Consider the following 21,874-nt stretch of genomic DNA (forward strand, 5'->3'; position numbering starts at 1 on the left):
GTCTTGCTCTGTTACCCAGGCTAGAGTGCAGTGGCATGAACACAGCTCACTGCAGCCTTGACCCCCTGGGCTCAAGCAATCCTCCTGCCTCAGACTCCCAAGTAGTTGAGACCAGAAGCGTATGCCATCACACCCAGCTAAATTTTTTTTCTTAATTTTTTTATTTTCATGGAGAGAGGGTCTTGCTGTGTTGCCCAGGCTGGTCTTGAAATCCTGGGCTCAAGCAATCCTCCTGCCTTGGCCTCCCAAAGTGTTGGGATTACAGGCATGAGCCGCTGTGCCTGGCCTAGTTGAATTCTTGCTCAGCTAAGAATTGTGCAAGGTACTGGTGGCACAAAGGCAAATGAAATGCAGTTCTTGCCCCTTGAGGAGTTCATTTTAGTGGAAGAAACAGTGATATAAATTAATTAAATACAGTGATATGAAAAAGTGTTATCGGTGCACGTATGACAATATAATTTACTCTGCAAGGGAAGATTTAACAGAGACAATTGGAGCTGAGCTTTGTTTTCAACTATTGCTAGGAAATTGCAAGACACAGAAGAGAAGAAAAAATTTGAGAAACAGGAAAAAAATGTCATACAAAGGCAAGGAAGTAAGAAATAGCCTTTTGTATTCTAGACATGCTACAAAGTTCAAAAGTTTAGAAAGATGCACTAGTGATGGGGAACGGCAGGAAATAAGGTGGGCAGGAGAGATCCTTGAGACTATGCTACACAAAATGCTATGTATGCTTTTTGTGTATGATAAAATGAGGACCATTATGAGAGAAAATAGACACCTAAATAAATGAAGGAATGCACTACACTCATAGATGGAAAGACTCCATATTTTAAACATAAACATTTTAAATTGAAGCATAAATATAAAACAATCAGAATTAATATTTGATTAATATTTGATTAGTTTTGTGAAAGTTGGTAAACCTATCCTAAAATTTGTGTACAAATTATAAAGTCAAAAAATAGCCAAGATAGGCCAGGCACGGTGGTTCACGCCTGTAATCCCAGCACTTTGTGAGGCCAAGACGGGTGGATCAGCTGAGGCCAGGAGTTCACGACCAGCCTGGCCAACATGGTGAAACCCCATCTCTACTAAAAACACAAAAAGTTAGCTGGGTGTGGTGGCTGGCACCCATAATCCCAGCTACTTGTGAGACTGAGGCAGGAGAATTGTTTGATCCCAGGAGCCGGAGGTTGCAATGAGCCGAGATCAGGCCATTGCAGTCCAGCCTGGGCAACAGAGCAAAACTCCGTCTCAGGAAAAAAAAAGAAAGAAAAAATAGTCAAGATAATTTTGAAGAAACAGAACAAAGTTAGAGGTCTTACTCTGAAATCTTGTGACTCACTATAAAGCTATAATGATTCGGGCAGCATGGTATTATTATCACGGTAACTAAATAGATCAATGGAATAAATATTAATAGAATAAAGAATATTAATAAAGAAATGCACTCAAATATGCAATAATCAGTTTATAAAGAGATACCACTATACTACAGTGAAAAAAAGATAGCCTTTTCAATAAACAGCATTAGGCTCATTGAATATCTATATGGAAAAAACATAAATTTTATCCATACCTCACACCGTGCACAAAAATTAATTCCAGATGGTCCACAGATCAAAAAGTTAAAGGTAATTTTCTTTTTGAGACAGGATTTTGCTCTGTCACCCAGGCTGGAGTGTAGTGGTGCCATCTCGGCTCACTGCAACCTCAGCCCCCTAGGCTCAGGCAATTCTCTCACTTCCGCCTCCTGGGACTGTCGGCACGCACCATCACACCCAGTTAATTTTTTGTATTTTTTGCAGAGATGGGGTTTTGCCATTTGCCAAGGGTGGTCTTAAACTCCTGGGCTCAAGTGATCCGGTCGCCTCGGACTCCCAAAGTGCTGGAACTACAGGAGTGAGCCATAGCACCCAGCCAGTTAAAGGTAAATTAATAACCATTCTAGAAAATAGCATCTATGCAGAGATTTTTTTAAAAGAAAAACTAACCAAAATGAAAAGCCTTGAAAAATTGGATCATATGAACATGAAAAGCCTATGTTTATCAAAACACTCTTAAGAGTAATAAGGCAGGGTACAGAGTAAAAAATTCTTGCCATGCATATGTCGAGAATGGAATCATGTGCAAAATATGTAAAGAACTTCTACCAAAAAATCAAGTCAAAGCAACCAACCAACTTTTAAAAAATGTTCAAAATGTTTGAAAGGGCATTTCATCAAAAAAGATATTCAAATCATCAATAAACATATAAAAATAGAGCCAATCTCATTAGTCAGCACGGAGTATAATTTAAATCCAACGAATAAAACTATATGCTCACTAAATGCTAAAATTGAACACACTAACAACACAAACTGCTACCAAGATTTGAATTAAGCGACACTCCTATATACTGTTACAAGAAACCAAAAAACGCTATAACCACTTAGGAAAAGCATTTAGCAGTATTTATAAATATGAACATTTCTACAACCCAACATTTGCCTTCCTAGGGACATAGCTAATAAAACTGCATATATATTTAACCCAAAGATAAGTAAAATATGTTCACAATGCACTCTTTACAATAGCCTAAAACTGAAAAATTCAAATGTCTATCAATGGCAGACTAGATAAATTAACTGTAGCATATCCACACAATGGGAATCGTATATAACAACAAGAATGAACAAAGTACTGCTATACATAACATAAACATCAACTTTATAGTAGAGCAAAAGAAAACAGACACAAGTAAATTGTAGCATTATTCCATTTATGTAAAGTTCAAAAACTGAAAAAGCTAATTGGTAACAATAGAAGTCCTATGAGTGGTTACTTCCGGGAAGAGAAAAAGCAAGAGGTTTTGGGGAATGCTAGTGTTCTTTTTTATGTGTGGTGGTTACACATAAAAGTTACAAGTGTGTTCATTTTTTTGAAAATTCACTAAACTCTACACTTACGATTTGTGCAGACTTCTGTCAGTTATAATTTAATAAAATTCACATTAAACACTTTTTGCAGTAATTTAATTAGAATGGAGGAAGCATGTCATTTTCTCAGATGGGACATGGCTTTTTCTAGCATTATGTTGAAAGGAAACTTTTTTCTTGCTGTATTTTGTTTTCTCTTGGACATGTTTTAAAAAACAAATCTTGAAGTGATTTGCCTTAAAAAAGAGAGATTATCACACAAGTGCAGAAAATAGATGATGAGAGCCTAAATTGTGTGGAGAGAGGGACATGAGGCAGATTAGAAGCAATGTTTCAGAGATAGAAATCGCAGGATTTGAAGTTCAATTATCTGTAGGATGATGGAAGAGGAAGATAAAAGTCACCCTAAAGTTTCTAGCTTGATAGATTTGAATGATTATGCAGTTGGATCTAATGAGTCTTTTTTAAAAAAATGTTGGACATGTTTGTGGTATTAGAGAGTTATCTGAATGGACATATTTTTATGCAAATTGAAAATATAGATCTGGAACTTAGTGAAAAGAACAAGAGTAGAAATATAAATCTGGGTCTCTTCAAATGTGTTTTATGTCTTGAATGTACATTTTATGGCTAAAGCCTTGAAAATAGATGCAATATCTACTTCATTATCCTGGGGAAATGTGTAGTATAAAGAAAGAGGAGAATAACTGACAGAGGTGGAAAGTGAAGTGAAGAAGGAGATTTCAAGCAAGGAGCCCATTTGCAATCCATCTTAACTACTTATATTTTAAGTATTCCCAACATGTCTCAATACTCAGTTGACCTAGGTAATTATTACACTCTCTTGTTGTCCTCTGGTATTTATTTTCTAAATATAAAAATTATTAAAAACATTACAAATAGTACCTGGTGTTCCACAAAACTTAATTTATCACTAACTTCTGAACTGTAGTGTTACCAGAGAACAGTATTATATTAAATCTGTTATAATTATAGTTATTTCAGGAATATTTTACAACTTAAGTAAAACTGATGTTAACTTATCATATTTACAGCCTCACAAGGGAATTTCAGAGGTCTGAATCAGATATTTGTAATAATTTCCTGAAAATGGATATTTTTTAGAAGAACCACATTTTAAACCAGCATTGATCATGAAATATTTCCAGGTTTGAATAAGATGACCAACACATAATTATAAAACTATCTTAGTTGCTAAAAATATCATAGTTATTTTTAATTCTAGTGATCCATTTCAATGTACTGGCAATCACAACACATCCTCTGAATCCATACTAATAATTCCTAGAGTGAGAGAAACACATTGTACTCCCTTTTGGTAAATCTATTGTTGTGACTGAGTATTGTTATGTAGCCAATCACCCCCAAAACTTAGTAGCTTAAAACAGTACTGTAAACTAGTTCAGCCATTGTGGAAAACAGTGTGGCGATTCCTCAAGGATCTAGAACTAGAAATACCATTTAACCCAGCCATCCAATTAGTGGGTATATACCCAAAGGATTATAAATCATGCTGCTATAAAGACACATGCACATGTATGTTTATTGCAGCTCGAGTCATAATAGCAAAGACTTGTGAATCAACCCAAATTGTCCATCTGTGACAGACTGGGATTAAGAAAATGTGGCACATATACACCATGGAATACTATGCAGCCATAAAAAAGGATGAGATCGTCCTTTGCAGGGACATGGATGCAGCTGGAAACCATCATTCTTCAGCAAACTATTGCAAGAACAGAAAACCAAAATACATATGTTCTCACTCAATAGGTGGGAATTGAAACAATGAGATCACTTGGACACAGAAAGAGGAACATCACACACTGGCCCTATTGTGGGGGAAATGGGAGGGAGGAGGGATAAGCATTGAGGAGATATACCTAGATGTAAAATGACGAGTTAATGGGTGCAGCACACCAACATGGCTCGTGTATACATATGTAACAAACCTGTACGTTGTGCACATGTACCCTAGAACTTAAAGTATAATAAAAAATTTTTAAAAGAAACAGTCCTTATTTGATTATATGACACAGTCTAGGGGTTAGGAATGCTGGCAGTGCCCAGCAGGGCAACTCTTCTGCCCCCTGTGGCATTAACTGAGGCACATTAGTGGAATTCAGCTAGCGGTTGGACTACATAGAGGGCTGAAGAAGATGTCACTCACATGTTTGGCATCTTGGCAGGGGTGGCTCGAGGTATGGGCTCAATGTGACCAGCAACTGAAGCAGCTGCAAGTGACCCTTCTCTCCATCATGGTGGTCTTAGAGTAATCAGACTTCTTACACGGTGTTTCAGGGTTCCTGGAGACAGCATTCTTAGAGAAAAGAAGGGAACATTGCTAATTTCTTAAGACCTGAGCCTGAGCCAGTACAGCATTGTTTTGGCAGCTATCATTTTGTTAAACAGTCACAGAAACCATTCAGATTGAAGAAGAAGGGTATAGATCCTAACTCTTGATGGGAGGAATATCAAATAATTTGAAGTTTTCTTTAATTCACTACACAAATGTAATAATAATTCATTTATGATACTGTTTACTAAATGTTTTGTGTATACCAACATAGATTTTAAAATAAAAGCAAACCTAAAAATAGTCCAGTTTAATAAAGTACATTAATTAGTCTCTTTTTAAAAAGACAGATGATGGGCCGGGCGCGGTGGCTCAAGCCTGTAATCCCAGCACTTTGGGAGGCCGAGGCAGGCGGATCACGAGGTCAGGAGATCGAGACCATCCTGGCTAACACGGTGAAACCCCGTCTCTACTAAAAAATACAAAAAACTAGCCGGGTGAGTTGGCGGGCGCCTGTAGTCCCAGCTACTCGGGAGGCTGAGGCAGGAGAATGGCGTAAACCCGGGAGGCAGAGCTTACAGTGAGCTGAGATCCGGCCACTGCACTCCAGCCTGGGCCACAGAGTGAGACTCCGTCTCAAAAAAAAAAAAAAAAAAAAAAAAAAAAAAAAGACAGATGATGTATACAAATCTGAACCTGGTAATATCTGGAATGAAAATTTCAGAATAAAAATGAAATAGAAAATTCTGAATATTTATAGATGGTATTAAATAAGAGATACGGTGAAAGCAGAGAAAGACTGAAAATTAACTCAATTATTTTGATGCCTTGATTTACTGGAAATAAATTTAGACTCTTCCACTTAGAGAATAAATATGATCCTTGATTCTTTTCTCTAGTAACCATTAAAAGTAATACATATTAAAATTTTTCTACATGGTTACATTTCCATGTATTTGGTTTTAATGCATAAATGTCAGGAAAAAGAAACTTACTACAACTGCGTTCCTCTTGTATGCTAGGCTTTATGTTAAGTGCACTATTTATATAACTAATTTAATCCTCAAACTAATCTTTGAGTTAGACATTGTAACCCTCATTTTATGGATGAGGAGACTGAGGTTTAAATAAGTTATATATAAATACACACATACAACTATATACATGCTCTGATATTATATATAAAGTATGTTGCATTATGTGTATATATATAATACACGTTCATAATATAATAGGTATATATGTGTGTTTATAATACATAATATGCACATACTATATATATTTATCATTAGTCACATAATATATATAGTATATAGTATAATATTATATATGTTCATATGTATTTTGGAGTGGAGGTACATTTTTCAGACCATAAGCCCTCTTTCTGTTTCTTAGGCTAGGAATTAAGTACCATGGCAGTCTGTGGGATGTAGCATCCTGCTTCATATAGGGCAGCATGCAAAGATAGCTTTTAAATTATGACATGTTCTTATGTATACTGCAGGTAAGCTTTCTGAATGTCTCTTCTTTAAGCATAAACAAAATTGAATGCATATTAATTATAATCAGCAGTCTTCACTGTAGATATGACAGATAGAATATTTTCAAACTGGGGTTTCAAAACAAAATCTGTACCACACCATAGTTTGAGTTCCAATACGCATTGTTTTTCTCCAGGCGATCAACCACACTGAGCTGGCAGCTAAAAAAAGTGGAGATCACCATGATGTGACTGGGCAGGGCAGGACTAGTGCTGGCGGGATGCACAGGTCTGGTTTTCAATCATCTTAATAGCACCCTACCGAGCCAGAGCACAAAGAACCTGATTGGTATTTGTCTGATGCTGATTAGAGATATTTGTGCAAGACCTTCATTTGCATTAATCTTTAGAAGTGACCTGCCTAAAAGGAGCGGCTGGGGATTCTGGATTCAGACATGCTTCTATATGTTGGGAAAGAATGTCATGGAAAATAAAAAAGAGATAGGTTCACTTCTCCCCTTACTATAGAAATGCTCCAAAGCCTGTAGAAATTTACAGATAAGAATGAAATTTTGCTTCATTACTTATTTCAATTGGGTAGAAGCCAAGTTGAGACTAAGAAATACAAACTATTTCTCTGTACAGAGAGCAGTCTTCTGAGAACATCCACAGAAGAAAGGATGGGTCTGGATCTTAGTCACTAGATTGTGAACTCTTAACTAACTGAAACAATCTAAATTCATTTTACATGACACACAAGTCATAGTTTGGGTTCCCTCCAGAAGTATACACTTACACAAGGATTCAGATCTACAGTGAGTTGAATGGCATTCTCCTCCAAAAGACACATCCACTCAGAACCTGTGAATGTGACCTTATTTGGAAAAAGAGCCTTTGAGATGTAATTAAGCTAAGGTTCTTGAAACGAGATCATCCTTAATTAGGGGATCCTAAGTCCAATGACAATTTCCCTTAGAAAATGGGGACAGAAGGATCTTCGACTATAGGAGAGGAGAAGGCAATGTGATGATGGAAGCAGAGACTGAAGTTACCCTGGCCCAAGCCAAGCTATCTGTGAAGGCACTAGCAGCTGGAAGAGGTAAGCAAGGATGCTCCTGTAAAGCTGGCAAAAGGATTTCTGGCCTCTAGAACTGTAGAAGAATACATTTTTGTTGTGTCAATTTCTCATGGCCACCACAGAAAACTAAAGTAAGTAGTTTACCAATAAGGTAAAGGAAAACAGGGGTTGGGGAATCGGAAAGTGGCACAGCAACGAGGAAGCAAGCAATAGAGATGGTTACCTAGCCAGCAATGTAAGAAGATGGATGCTGGGGAAAGGCTGGGAGGTGGCATAAAATGCATGCCTCAGAGTTAATGGATCTGAGGAGAAGGGAACTGGGGAATTTATACCCTTATTCCAGTTAGCCATTGACCGAGGGCTATTCTCTGGGGGTGTTATTTCTCCAGAACTTTCAGCTTTTCGTATGAACAGCAAAGTTCACTCCAGCAGCAAGAGAGTGAGCCCACAAAAAGAAGCACAGGTACATCAGTTGGAGATCTTGCGATGGTGGTATGTTTCATTAATAACTCTGTTACCTTGGGTGAAGTACAGTAAGACCATGCATAGATCAAGAGAGGCTAATTGGAAAGAGTTGTAGTTTTATGCCCACACAATTTTCTTGGCAGAAGACAGACACCCCCCAACCTCACTACCTCTAACAAAAGACTACTCAGGGGAAGCACCAGGGTCAGTCCTGAGGCAGAGGGAGAAAGCAGAACTGTGGGCAAGCATGCTGGTTTCCAAGGGAAGGAATGGGCAAGAGAGGGTAACTGAGTTTAGGATTGGCTACTCTGAATAAGTTCAGCAAGCACTGGTGCACAGGGGCTCTCTTTAGTTGTCTGGTACCTGGCCCTTAGGTGCTTAGGAAAAGGGGATCATGGGCTGAGTCTGAGAATTCCATAATGGAGGTGACTGGGGTATAGACTTAATTTGGCTGATCAAGAAGATGAATTCACTGACTTTTATCCAGGGCCTCAGAACTGAGTAAAGATGGCATTTAAAAAACCATACTAAAAATTATACAGGTCTGATGAAAGAAATCAAAGAATAAATAAATGGAGAGATATTTCATGCTCATGAATAGGAAGACTCAATGTTGCCAGGTCATTTTTTCCCCACTTGGTTTATAAATTCAATGCAATCCCAATCAAAACCCCAGCAAGTTATTTCGTGAATATCAATAAATTGATTCTAAAGTTTATATAGATAGGCAAAAGACCCAGAATACACAATATTGAAGGAGAAGAACAAAGTTGGAAGACTGATACTACCTGGTTTCAAGATTGACTATAAAACTACAGTAATCAAGACAGTGTGACACTGGTAAAAGAAGAGACAAATAGATTGATGGAGGAGAAGAGAGAGCCTAGAAATAGACCCACACAAATTTAGGCAACTGATCTTTGAAAAGGGAGCAAAAGCAATACAATAGAGAAGAGGTGATCTTTTCAACATGGTGCTGGAAGAAGTGTACAATAACATGCAAAAAACAAATGAATCTAGGCACAAACCTTCAACCTTCACAAAAATAAACTTGAAACAGATCACCAACTTAAATGTAAAATGCAAAACTCTAAAACTTCTAGAAGATAACATAGGAGAAAATCTAGGTGACCTTAGTATTGGGGATAACTTTCAAGATAAAACACCAAAGTCACAATCCATGAAATAAAGAACTGATAAGCTAGAAATCATTAATATTAAAAATTCTAGAGATTATGGTGCAGGAGGGCACTCTACACTCCACATGCAGGGAGATTCTCCAGGCCTCTGGAGCACCAACTCTCCTGGATTAGGGGTTTAGGCTGTCCTGCTTCCCCTGTACAAGAACTGGGAGCTGAGGGAGTTTCCCAGCTTCACATCTAGACATGCTTCTGAGTGCTTTGTGGATGCCTACTGAATTATCCCTTAGAGCTGATGCTGATGCTTGTGCCTGCCATTAGGGGACCTGTAGGCAGACCTGCCTTACATGTCCCCATCTATTTTGCCCCTCGTCTCCTCAGGGCTGGGCAGAGAGCTCAGGCCATGTGCACTTCATGGATCAGTCCATTGTCTGAAGTAACAGAGAGCTTCTCCCAGTAAACAAGGATCAGGTGTATATCCAGCCACAATGGCCACAGCAAGCACTTACTGTTAAGTGCCATTTACTGGCTTACAGGTGTAACACGGCCCAATAAAGAACCTGCCAATAGAAGTACATATGTCTATAGAAGCAAAACCAAAAGACATTACCCAGCATTCTCTACAGTCTCAGCCCCTAGGGAGGAAGGGAAAGAAAAAGGAAAAGAAAAAATTATAAAAAGAAATAAAAGAGGAAGAAAAAAGAACAATAATATTATGTGGAAATAAAGAAAAAGAAAATTCCTATGTGCATAAAATAATTACAAAACTAGAAGTGTCAGTGTCTCCAGATGAGAAGGTACCAGTGCAAAAATTATGGCACTATGAAAAATCTGAATGTAGTGACACCACCAAAAGATCACATTTGCTATCCAGAAATGCTCCCTAACCAAAATGGAAACTCAGAAATGACAAAAAGGTAAAAAATTCAAAGCACAGACTGCAATGAAGCTGAATGAGATGCAAGGTAACGTTGAAAATTGATATGAAGAAACTTTTAAAGCAATCCAGGAAACACAGGAAGAGATAAACATTTTTAAAAGAAATCAATCAGAGCTTCTGGAATTGAAAAATTTGCCTAAGGAATTTCAAAATGCAATTGAAGGCCAGGCACGGTGGCACACACCTGTAATCCCAGAACTTTGGCAGGTCAAGGCACAGTGAGCTAAGTTCATGTCATTGCACTCCAGCCTGGGTGACAGAGTGAGACTCAATCTTAAGAAAAAAAAATTACAATTGAAAATTCTATCAATAGACTGGACCGAGCAGAAGAAACAATTTCAGGACTTGAAGACTGGCCTTTCAAATGAACCCAGTCAGATAAAAATAAAGAAAAGGAATTAAGAAAAATAAATGAAGTCTTCAAGAAATATGTGATTATATAAAGCAACCAAACCTACAAATTGTTGAGATTTCTGAGAGATAGGAGAAAAACTAAAAAACAAGGAAATATATTTGAGAAAATAACTCAAGAAAATTTCCCTAATCATGATAAAGAGGTAGACACCCACATGCAAGAAATCCAGAGGACACCTGTCGCTCTAAAAAAAAGAGCATCCCCCAAGTCATTTATTCATCAGACTGTCCAAAGTCAATGCTAAAAAAAAACCCAAAAAACAAACAAACAAAAAAACTCTTAAAGTCAGCTAGAGAAAAAGGCCAGATCACACATGAAGAGGACCCCATCAGGCTGACAGTGGACTTCTCAGCAGAAACTTTACAAACCAGTAGAGATTGGATGTCTAGTTTCAGCATTCTTAATGAAAAGAAATTCCAACCAAGAATTTCATATCTAGTCAAAATATGCTTCATAAGTGGAGGAATAATATATTTTCCAGACAAGCAAAGACTAAGAGAATTTGTTCCTACTAGACCAGCCTTACAAGAGATCTTTAACACAGTTCTAAACATAAAAATAAAATAATGATATCTGCTACCACAAAAACACTCAAGTACATAGCCCATACACCCTATAGAGCAATCACACAATAGAAACTACAAAGCAACCAGCTAACAACTTCACAATATGATCAAAACATTACATATCAATATTAACTTTGAATGTAAATGGTTTAAACACTCCACCTAAAAGGCATAGAGTGGCAAGTTGGATACAAAAGCAAGACCCATCCATCTTCTGTCTTCAAGAGACACATCTCACATCTAATGACACCCATAGGCTCAAAGTAAAGGGCTAGAGACAAATCTATCACACAAATAGAAAACCAAAAAGAACAAAGGTCATTATTTCTATATCAGATAAAACAGACTTTGAACCAACAACAGTAAAAAAGGACAAAGAAGGGCATTACATGATGATAAAGGGTTCAATTCAACAAGAAGATCCAACTATCCTAAATATATACTCACCCAACATAAGAGCACCCAGATTACAAAACAAGTACTTGTAGGTCCACAAAAAGACGTAGACAGCCAGACAATAATAACATGGGACTTCAACACTTACTGACAGTGTCAAAGCATTGAGGCAGAAAAATAACAAAGAATTCTGGACTTAAATTTGATACAATCAATTGGACATAACAGACACCTAATATTCTACCCACCAACCACAGAGTATACATTTTTCTCATCTGCACACAGAACATATTCTAAGGTCAATCAGATCCTCAGTCATATAGCAAGTCTCCATAAATGCAAAAATACCAAATCATACCAACCATACTCTTGAACCACAGTGGAATAAAAATAGAAATCAATACCAAGAAGACCTCTCAGAACCACACAATTACAGGAAAATTAAACAACTCACTCTCAAATGACTTTTGGGTAAAAAAAAGAAATTGAAGCAGAAATGAAAAAAAATCTTTGAAATCAGTGAAAACAGAGACACAATATCAAAATCTCTGGGATGCAGCAAAAGTGGTGTTAAGAGGAAAGTTGATAGCTCTGAATACCTACCTCACAAAGTTAGAAAAATCTCAAATTAACAATCTGACATCACACCTGTGGGAACTAGAAAATCAAGAACAAACTAACCCCAAATCTAGAGGAAGAGAAGAACTAAATCAGGGCAGAACTGAACAAAATTGAGATCCAAAAATCCATATAAGAATCAAGAAAACCAAAAGTTTGTTTTCTGAAAGGATAAACAAGATCAGTAGACTGCTAGCTAGATCAACTAAGAAAACAAGATAGAAGAACCAAATAAGCACAAAGAGAAATGACAAAGGTGACTTACAAATAATCCCACAGAAAGACAAAGGATCCTTAGAGATTATTATGAACACCTCTATGCACACAATTAGAAAATCTAGAGGAAATGGATAAATTCCTAGGAACACAATCTTCCAAGATTGAATCAGGAAGAAATTGAAACCCTGAACAGAACAATATTGAATTCCAGAATTGAATTAGTGATTAAACAAACAAACAAACAATCAACCAAATAAACCCCTGGACCACATGGGAAGAGTGAACTTGAATGTAGACTGTAGACTATGGGTGATTATGATGTGACAATTAGGTTGTTCATAACAAACATACCACTCTGGTCCAAGGACTGTTGGTAATGGGGAAGGCTACATATACGTGGGAGCAGGGAATATATGGGAAATCTCTGTACTTACCTCTCAATTTTGCTATGAACCTAAAACTGCTTTTAAAAAATAAAATCTATTAAAAGAAAAAAAAGACATATTATAAGTAAGGGCAGGGAGATATGGGTTAGGTGACAAGGTTCGCTATAGGAGGATCTCATCGTAACACATACTGCAGTGAAAATAAAATCAAATTCCCATTATAATTTGTAAATCCCTAGGAAGCACTTATAATCATTCATTAAAAATCCCTTCAAACAGTGACTTAAGAAATTTGTAAATATTATTCATCTTTGTCCTTTATCCTCTTATCAAAATATGGGAAAATCCTTATTCATGTATTCATTTATTCAGCTTGCAAATATTTATTGAGTGGCTACTCCATGCCAGGGACTAGATTCTGAGCATGCAATGAACAAAACAGACTGAATATCATTTCCTTGTAGAGCTTATATACTTCAGAGAAAGTGAGAGATGACAAGCCAGTAAATAAGTAAATATATACAGCATGGCAGACAGTGATTATTTATTGATTTAAAAGTCTTCCCATCTGGTAAAACAATAACTACAAATTAAGTGATATGAAAAGCTTATTTCACCATCAAATAGCGACATCACAATTTCTAAGATGTTCTTTCATCATTGAAGTATTGTGGAAGTATTACTTGATAACAGTCTCTAGAATACTGCTGCATGCTGCTGGCCTTTACAAACACGGTTGTCTTGGAAAAGGATGCATTCCTTTAAACCCAGAGAGCAGAGGTAACAGATCCTGTTTGAAATGGTTGCTAAGGGACCATTCTATATAAATTAATTAGTAAACATCAACCCAGGTTTCAAAAGGCTAAGAAGGTCTCTCACTTAAGAAGAAAAAATTATTCCCTAATGATTAGGAAAAGGCTATCACAGGGTATTTCATGCACACCAGCAGGACTGCACTGCTGCATACTTTTTTCTTCTTGTTTTGAGGCTTTCTCTTTACTTCATCCTTTATTGTCTTCCCTAGTTTTATTTCTTATTTTGAGATTTTCTTTTCTTTTCTTTTTTTTTTTGCAAGGGGAACAGGGAGAAAGTCAGGGAAATAGGGACAGGCAAGCAGGTCTTTGTATCTTTTAAAAGGTGAGCAAGAGATAGCATGTCCTTCCTGCTGCAGGGCAGACACTGAAGAGACACTGTTTATGAAGGTTTTGACATTGAGTCAAAATGTTCAAAATGTTATTGAAGCTATATACCGGTCCAGAAAGTGTTGTTGCTGTTTTTAATCAGAGATAGATTAAGAGTGATTTCTGAAAAATTTCTGTGGGAAATAGGGTTAGGATAGAGAGTTTAATATATGTTTATGTTTATATTATTTAAATATTGCTATAAATAATTTTGCTGATTTGTAAGTAGTTTGCTTAAAATGATGCTTGGATGTCTTCATAAAGGGTTTAATTTCCATAAAGAATAAAATTTAGAAGAAAATGAGGTAAAACTTTGATTCAGGCATCTTATAGGACGTCTGAGTGTTAGGGTCAAAAAGACCAAGATAATAGTTCATTTGATGACAAGTTAATTGAATTTCATGGATAATTATGAGAAAGAAAAAAAAAAGCAAGCTTCCGGTACTCTAGCCTTGTAAACATCATAAAGCATTAAAGTAAGAGCTAGGGAGAGCTGTGGAAAATGTAAAAATAATTTTTCTTTTAGAATTTGTTTTTTAATGTTATATTTTAAAATCATAAAACAATTTTATTTTGAAAGGTAAATGCTTGTAAGGCATTCTTATTCTAAGTATACTTGTGATACAAACTGACTAAAGCATAAACGATGACTATTTAGAGCAGTACTTTACTAACTTAATATCAAGAAGATACATATTTTTTCCTTTTTAAAGCTAATTCTCAATAAGATGAATAAGACAAAAATTAAATCTTTGTATGCCAAATGGAGTTCCAGCTACTTGGTCATAAGGAAAGATTTGCAAACTTGCAAATAAGAATAAAAAAAGATGAAAAAATACCTTCATATTCTTCTCTCCTGCTGTTCTACAAAATTTGCCCTCATTTTAGTTATATAGTCCCTGCTTGTTTGGTAAAGAGGGAGTCCTATGGGATCCCGATGGTAACACAGTAGAGACAATGGACTGTTTAATTTCCCATATGCAAGTGAATACAGAAGGAACGGAAGAAGCTAGCACTGAAGAGGTTTTTTCAAAAGAATGAATGCCCACTCACTGTTATTTGAAAAGTAGCTAGTTACAGGTCAAGTTACGTGTATTTATCATAGGTGGGAAGGTTAGATTTTCACTACACTAAGATGTAAAACTAGCATATCAGTGAGCAGGGTGAGGTTTCTGAACTCAAAGGATAATATTAGTTATTTTCCTATTCTGTCCTAGGAGCAAGCTTGTACTATATACGGGGGAGGGAATCGACATATCTGAGCAGTGTGGTCAGGTAAGAAACATTTATGTGATGTTCATAATCCAGCTATTATCTCCTGCTGGCTTCTGTGAAACAGTTTAAACAGACAAATACTAGACCAGGGGTGTCTAATCTTTTGGCTTCCCTAGGCCACACTGGAAGAATTGTCTTGGGCCACACATAAAATATACTAAAAAAAAAATCATGAAAAGATATAAAGTTTTAAGAAAGTTTCTGAATCTGTGTTGGGCTGTATTGACAGCTGCCCTGGGCCACTTGCAGCCCACGGGCAGCAGATTGGACAAGCTTGTTTGGCTTTTGCTTTCCAATTTGTTTACTTCAATTCAATGAGTAGTGTCTGTGAAACTATAGATGTTGTCTTGGCCTACACCAGAAGTTTCTCGGGAATGTAAGATGAATAAATGAATGTGTGAAAAATCAAATCAAGAAGATGGGAGGAGATTAAAGTAAAGTGATTCTTCCTAGTGCTGAACTTTGTCATGAACTTGGCTTGGTTTCCTTCTTTCTTTCCAAATTTTGAGTAAATGGAAACCATTCTAAATAGGCGAGTCATTGGGTAAGTTGTCATATGGAAAGGCTAGGCGCTTTCCTACTCCAGCCCTTAGCCCTTCCCTTTGACTTGATTTAAGCTACATCCATGGTGTGTGGGGGAGAACTTGCTTCTGAGCTGATGTTAGTGGGTCCAAAAAGTGAAGTTGTAGAACCGGAAAATGTAGGTAGGACACATTTGTCTTTGCCAAGTTGCCTTCCATACGCATAGAAGGTCATGTTCAGCTTGTACCTCTCAAAGTGAAAACTCCTGTTCCCTGTTGTCTGCCCACTTTCTAGTTTGTGCGTATTGCTTCCTCAAGAGAACGTTCGAGACCAGGCATGATGGCTCTTGCCTGTAATCCCAGCACTTTAGGCAGCTGAGGCGGGAAGACTGCTTAAACAAAGGAGTTCAAGACCAGTCTGGGCAACATAGTGAGACCTCGTCTTTTTTTTTTTTTTTTTTTTTTTTTTAAAAGGAGAGAGAAAGAGAGAGAGAACATTAGAAGTAGGGAAATACATGTGTGAAATGTCATACGTTTTGAAGTGTTAAAATGCATGAAATTGGCCCGGCACGGTAGCTCAAGCTTGTAATCCCAGCACTTTGGGAGGCCGAGACGGGCGGATCACTAGGTCAGCAGATCGAGATCATCCTGGCTAACACTGTGAAACCCCGTCTCTACTAAAAAATACAGAAAACTAGCCTGGCGAGGTGGCGGGCGCCTATGGCCCCAGCTACTGGGGAGGCTGAGGCAGGAGAATGGCGTGAACCCGGGAGGCAGAGCTTGCAGTGAGCTGAGATCCGGCCACTGCACTCCAGCCTGGGCGACAGAGCGAGACTCCATCTCAAAAAAAAAAAAAAAAATGCATTAAATTTTTACATATTCATTTCAACCAATTTTAGCTAGTTAAGAAAACTCAAACCAAGAATGAAACAAGCATTTTTCATTGCAAATCAGGAATTTGGCAGATTTATTATCAAATAGGTGAGAGTCCTATTTGCCACGATCTAAAGAGTACTGTGTATAGGCGTCCGCGCTGTATTTAACTTAAGACTTCAGTCTGAAGAAAGCTCACAATTGTCTATTAGCAACCGTCTCTACCTTGGCATGGGAGGCCTGCAACACCAATTTATCAAATGCATACCTGCCTCAAAACAATCCTTTCCTGGCAGATGCTTTAATTGCGCTCTGCAAGACATCTAGCTTGCCATCCCAGAAGGCACTCTTTGGAGGCTGACAGCCGATTGGCTCCCCCTAGGGGCAGACGAGCCTCCGCGGAGGGAAGGCACCACCGCAGGTTGCCAGGAAACCAACCCCTTGGTGCGGCTAATAGAAAAACATAGGAGCAGAGGGTCTCCTTTCTGTGCACTGTTTGGTTAGGCGGTTTCGTCTCTCTCTAGCACACCAGCTGAGTGCAGATCCTGTCTTAACACTCTAAAGCCAAGAAGTTCATCTCCACGAATCCCAGTGGAGACAATTTCCTATATCACTTTCTCCTTCTCAGGGGCTGTCTCCCCTGATTTCCTTACACTCTTCGTGTTTGCTTTTCATAGTTGCTCTTGCAAACGCGAGACAAAGCTGAAAGAGTGTGTTTGGGAAAATAGATGGCTGAGCTCCAGTAGTCAGGGAGCAATGTGACTTAACGAGGATATTTTATCCTTATGGCTTCATACCTGCAGAGCTCTTTTCCTTCTAAAAGCTCAAAGAACAATTCTGGTCTTGATTTTGCCTCAGCAAGATGCCATAACGTTTAAGCAAATACAACTTCAAAAGAAGCCTCTGAAGAAAATCATAGAGTATTTTTGCGATTACTGTATTTATGCAGCATTATAAGATATATAAAGTTGTAGGTGTTGCTCCGCCGAATCTTTTATTATTTTGATTATACTTTGAATAGTCTTCATGTGCTTGAGAAAGGATTTTTTAAAATTATTTTCTTTACCACTTCGGCTCTATGTTCCCATATCTCTTTCTTAGTGAAGATTTCTCTGATTATATTATTTAAAAGTACAGCTCACTTCCCATAAGCACTTCCTGTTTCTAACCCTACTTACTTTTCGTAATGCTTGTATCAGTCACAGTTCAGCTAGGGAAGCAGGACCACAAAGAGTGGGATGAAACATGGGTATATCATAGAAATAAGACCTTACACAAAGAACAGCTGGGGAACAAAGACTCTGAGAAGGGAACTGGGAGGCCAGAGAAATGTCCTGAAGCAGCCCTCCTGAAGCACTGTTGCAGACGATGGACAAATAAGAGCTTTCCAAAAGAATACTGGTGGTGAGGCACATGGAGCTGGAATTGGGCAGCATAGGAGAGCTGGTAAAGTCAGCAGAAGGCTCTTGCCTCTGCTTCTGTTGGTCAGCCTGAGATTGCCGTAGGTCAGCAGGAGAGACAGGAGAAAGAGTTGGACACAGCGCAAGGGGAGAGGAGGAGGCAGAAGGCTCTGGCACCTCTGTATCTGTCTTTCACAGCATGTAGCCATGATGATGTTCAGATAGCATGGTTGCTGCTTCATTTCCAATTTCGAAACCTTGTGAAAATTCCACTTTGGCCAACTCTACCCGGGAACCATATGAGGAAGGGGATGCTGGGAAACATTGTTCCGGCTTAGGCAGTTAGACACAGTACAAACCTACAAGTGTTTAACCTCTTTATCCACCTTACATACTATATACTTAAATTATATAGATTTGTACACCTGTATTTGTACACCTGTATGAAACACACACAATTCTAAATTCTATGAGTATAGGGATTTTTATCTGTTTTACACACCTCGGTGTCTAACAATGCTTGGCACATAGCAAATATTTAACGAATATTTATTGATTGAAGTTTTTATTGCTAGCCTTTGAATTTTACCTGTGGGCAAAACCTGAATCAGGATCATTAATTTTGACAAAAAATGACAAATATGGTTGACCAAACCTAGATCCAGGAAATGAAAAAGTGACCAATTCCAAGAAACTGAGTGAGCCACCAAGCCAGAATTGGAGACAGCAGTGTTTGCTAGTGCATAAGACATTGTCCAGCTAACATGTCCCTCTCCTGTGAAAAATTTGACTCAGTCTACTTCCAGCGGTGACTTCATTTCTGTTTTTAAACTCAGGAAAGCTTACGTGTGGTTTGCTTAAAACAAAAGCCAATGTGGGTGGATCCAGTTTGCCAGCTTTACCCAAGTGAAACCAGGAATTAAGCTGTAGAGATGCATTTTTCAGCATCAAGGGCCACCCAGGTCTTAGAAATTCATATTATTGAATGTCTTGAGAAGACTCTAATTTCTACAGCCTAAGTGGGACACACTTTCTCATCTTATACATTTCCAGGGCCAGATTTTATTCATAACTGGCTGAATCTTAACAGACATAGTTCCCACCTCTATATATGTCCACTATTAGACTGTCTAGTGGCCTTATATCCATTAAGGGGATCATACTTTGAAACCTACAATTTAATTACTTATAAAGGATTTAGAAATCTATCTAATTAAAAGACCTGAAAGAACCACAAATTGAGGCACGTAACCTGATATAAAAGCTTGATTCACTATAGCCCTTGTGTAGCCTGTGTACCAGCTGGAATAATTTTCACTGCAAATAAAACAATACAATGTGGCATAAGCAATAGAGGAAACTTACTAGTTCACATAACTGAAAACCTCAGCCTTCAGACTGGGACTGATCAGAGCTCCAAATGCATTTCTTTTCTGTTTTCTTGTCTGTGTCTCTTCCATCCCTCATCCTCTGGCTAGCTTCACAAGATGACTGCCTGCAGCACCTGCAGCTGTGTGTTTCCTCAGTCACGTGCATGGGGAACAAAAGGGCACGTTTCGACACTATTAAACAAAAGTCCAAGGATTATGTTAATAATGGTACCACTAAATTAATCCTCGTGTCCAAAGAAATATCATGAGACTGACTGGCTTAGGTCAGGGTTATGTAAAGCAATTGTAGTGGGGTAATGGGAAGGATTACCCTGATATTCCAGTATAGGCCCCATGGGCACTGTATTAGCCTGCCAAGCTGCTGTAACAAGGTACCATAGACCAGGTGGGTACCTTAAACAACAGGAATTTATTTTCTCACAATTTCAGAGTCTAGAAGGCCAAGATCAAGGCATCGGCAGGCCTGGTTTCTCCTGAGGCCTCTTTCCTTGGCATGCAGATGATACTTTCCTACTGCGCCCTCACCTGGCCTTTCCTCTAGTTAAAAGACCCAAAAGAACCACAAATTGAAGCATATAACCTGATAACAAAGCTTGATTCACTATGGCCCCTACAGTATATAAACTGTACATAAGTTACAGTGATTTTCATTTCAGATAATACAATGTGGTTTAAGCCATAGAAGAAACTTCTTAGTTCACATAATTGAAAACCTCAGCCTTTAGGCAGGGACTAATCAGAGCCCCAAATGCATATTTTTTCTATTTTCTTGTCTGTCTATCAGGACTTAGTCCCTCCCTCTTCTTCTAAGGACATCAGTCATGTCCTTAGACATGGATTGGATTCCCATCTCACCACCTTATTTAACCTTAAATACTTCTTCAAAGGTCCGATATCTGAATACAGTCACATTGGAGGTTAGGGCTTTACCATATGAATTTGGAGGACAGCACTTAGCCCATAACAGTAGCTGAGAATTGAAACAATCTCTTCCAAATGACTTGACTACAAAAGTGCAGGGGAGAAAGGTATTGGGGAATCAACCAAAATGTTCATGAAAATCCAAAAAACCGGTAAACCCTTAAACGTTCCCTTTACCCATCAGATTAATGACAATTTTTAAAAAACATCATTAATAGTGTGTTGAGTTTCCCCAGGGCAAACTGCTACTAGATGTGGGTCTCCTGGGCCTTATTGTTTTGTCTAAGCAAATATTTCCAAAAGTGTATTCTAAGGAGTGCTAGTCTCGTGACATACTTAAAAAAAAACTCCTGTTTAAATAATGGTAAATCCTACATAATGCATTTATCAAGATCCCAACTCACAAATTAGTATATTTAAAGGCCACAAGAAATCCTAGAGTTTTTTTAAAAAGTTTACTTTTATATGATACAGGACTTCCCCAACTTTTGACAACATAGAATTTTCCCAAATATGACATATTAAAACTCCCATGGAATACGTTTTAGAAAATGCTCTTCTCTGGAAATGTTACATCTTCTTATTCAAAGTAGGAAGAGATGAATGGTAGGAACAAACATTCAAGCTGAATGATAGAATTGGCATAGGTTTTAGAATGAAGGCTGGTGTACTATACGTTAGTCTAATTTAGCTTTACTTTTTTCACTGAAAGTTTCTTGTTCTGGGAAAGGAAGCTAATACATTTCAGTGCTAGTCTTTGGCTGTAACAGAAGGGCAGCTAACTTCACAGAAATCACTCTAACAGAGCACCTGAAAGCATGTGGTCATAGCCTGTTTGCACCTGTTGCAGCCACAGGCTGAGAAAGAAACAGGAACAAGACACATTAAGGTACAGGAATAATAAAGTGTTTATGCCAAGAAGATTGTACAATACAGACTCTGCAATGCAGGAAAATAAAGAACCAGTGACCAGATGAAAAAATCAGTGGCAGAAGCCCAGAGACAAGAAAGCCCAGAGCCTCAATTTGCAATGACTGCACAGGTTTGTGTGCCAATAGCTCAACTCCACCCCCTTGCTCTTGGGACACTCCAATTTTAAACACTTGGACACCATAAGGAGTGGCTGCTTCCAACATATAACCCAAGACATCTGTTAAAGCAAAGTAAAACAGAAAAACCTGAAGGTAATTTGGAGCCTTCCAAACACCTGTGAGTCAGACAACACACAAACCTCCCCTTCTTTAAAAGCACAGATGAGCTTGAACCTTCTGGGCATTTTAGCAGTTTACCATCTGTACCAATAACCCTTTTCTGCAGTACAGAGAGTCTTCTAGGAGGATGTAAAATCCAGGAACCAAGATAAGGAAACATG

General features: G+C 38.0%; 1 long non-coding RNA gene across 1 annotated transcript in view; it reads right to left on the reverse strand.

Moving 5' to 3' along the window:
• LOC108522120 (uncharacterized) overlaps window positions 1-21,874 on the reverse strand; it is a 154,446-nt gene that overhangs the window by 123,718 nt on the left and 8,854 nt on the right. The window contains exons 2-3 of the long non-coding RNA XR_001883371.1: window positions 19,556-19,752; window positions 5,113-5,262 (exon numbers count right to left, since the gene is read on the reverse strand). This is a non-coding gene — a long non-coding RNA (uncharacterized LOC108522120). The remainder of the gene's footprint in view (window positions 1-5,112; window positions 5,263-19,555; window positions 19,753-21,874) is intronic.

This window comes from Rhinopithecus bieti, unplaced genomic scaffold, assembly GCF_001698545.2.
Source record: "Rhinopithecus bieti isolate Rb0 unplaced genomic scaffold, ASM169854v2 scaffold_62795, whole genome shotgun sequence".
Taxonomy (NCBI): domain Eukaryota; kingdom Metazoa; phylum Chordata; class Mammalia; order Primates; family Cercopithecidae; genus Rhinopithecus; species Rhinopithecus bieti.